Source organism: Etheostoma spectabile, chromosome 17 (genome assembly GCF_008692095.1).
Source record: "Etheostoma spectabile isolate EspeVRDwgs_2016 chromosome 17, UIUC_Espe_1.0, whole genome shotgun sequence".
Lineage (NCBI taxonomy): Eukaryota > Metazoa > Chordata > Actinopteri > Perciformes > Percidae > Etheostoma > Etheostoma spectabile.
In genome coordinates, this window is record NC_045749.1 from 2,831,988 (window position 1) to 2,833,713 (window position 1,726).

The window sequence follows — 1,726 nt, forward strand, 5'->3', positions numbered from 1 at the left end:
ACTCAAAACCTTTTTATTTACCTGTCCTGCAACTACTACTAACACTATGGAACCGAAACACACAACTGATTACTTGAGTAGATACTTTTTGAACCACTAAATGCATGGAAGCATTGGCTGCATGGGATTTGTGTGTGTTTGTGTGTTTATGGGTGTGTGTTCACAGCAATAACTACACACATCAACCTTCTACTGTAGCAGCAGACAGACTTTGCGTCAGGAAAATGATGCCCTGAGGCTAAAACTGTCACAGTCACCTTCAGCCATGCAAACTGGCATTTTCCCCCCCACTGCACGCACGCACACACGCACGCACACGCACACGCACACGCACACACACACACACACACACACACCTTTTTGTGCACTGTGCTCAATGACCACTTCTATATGTTAATGCCTTTTTAGGAGCCTAACAGTTGTTTTATTTCCAGATTTACTGGCGTGTGTGTATCTCCTTGTGTGTTTTTAGATTTTATAATTTATTTTGTCAGAGCTGCCTCAAAGGAAAAGCTTGAATGGCATGATTTGCATTTCAGATGAGAAATTAGAGAGTAAAATTCCACCTTAAAACAGAAGTCGTTGATGTAGGTCACATTTCCAAGCCCTTTTAAGTATTTAACTTAAAATGTGGGATTTCAGATGCCAAAACTTCCGACTACCAACTACCAACTGAATGGCAGTTGATACCATAATCTCTGGGTGCGTGTTCATAGGTACATTTTCTATTTCTCTACTATCTTATCCAAGATAAACCCACTTTGAAGCCTGGACAATACAGCCATCGCTGGCTGACGGCATTTTGATTCCACTCCAAACATGAGTCGGTACTTTAGGGCTGGGTACCAAATTCAATATTTCATCAGGCACTGATCGAATTGCCTCCTTAGTATCGAGTACTGAAAAATGCCTCGTCATTCAATACCAAATTACAATACCTAAGGAGTGAATCTCATCTACCGAGATATGATAATGTGATTGGCTGTAATGTTAAAGGCCGTAGAGGCAGGCAGGAAAAACACAGGAGATCACGTAGTAGGAGCTATAAAGTAAATTTGTGCCATGATGTTGCAATTTATTTTTTGTGAAGATGGATTTTATAAAATTGGCATTGAAAAAAGTAGCATCTAGGAATCGTTATAAAAGTCACGGTATTGGTATTGAACATTTTTGAAGGCTACCCAGCCCCAACCATACCTTCTACTCTAACTCTAACTAGCTACTCCATTTCTATCAGCATGGCCTCTAAATCTGGTGTCTACTTATCAAGACTTAATTCCACCAGTGTTTAAATGGTGCGTTGACTGTTGTCGTCATACTGACACACTTGGTATGGTTTTATTATGTAGGGCTGGGCTGTATGGAGAAAATCAAATATCAGGATATTTTTGACCAAATACTTCGACATACCGCAACGATATTTTAGTGTTGCCTATTGGTGTTTTCACAAAATATTTACACAATGACATTTCTGATAGATAATCATCAGTAATGTGGATATAATGTCTAAGTGGGTAAAGGCAAAATGACATCACTTTACTTTAATGCAGCCATTAAGACCAGGGAGAGACACCACTTATATTACGCCATATTACGATATGATAATATCTAGTCTCATATCTCAATATTGAAATAATATCGATATATTGCACGGCTCTAGCTTTTATATGTTCTTTTCTGTCTTTGTCTTACCAGTATGACAACCCCTCCAACACCCCCCCCCCCC

The 1,726-nt window shown here is 39.5% G+C and overlaps 1 long non-coding RNA gene across 1 annotated transcript in view; it reads left to right on the top strand.

Moving 5' to 3' along the window:
• The first annotated feature begins 1,332 nt into the window (after nt 1-1,332).
• LOC116705026 (uncharacterized) overlaps nt 1,333-1,726 on the top strand; it is a 23,171-nt gene continuing 22,777 nt past the window's right edge. The window contains exon 1 of the long non-coding RNA XR_004335827.1: nt 1,333-1,345. This is a non-coding gene — a long non-coding RNA (uncharacterized LOC116705026). The remainder of the gene's footprint in view (nt 1,346-1,726) is intronic.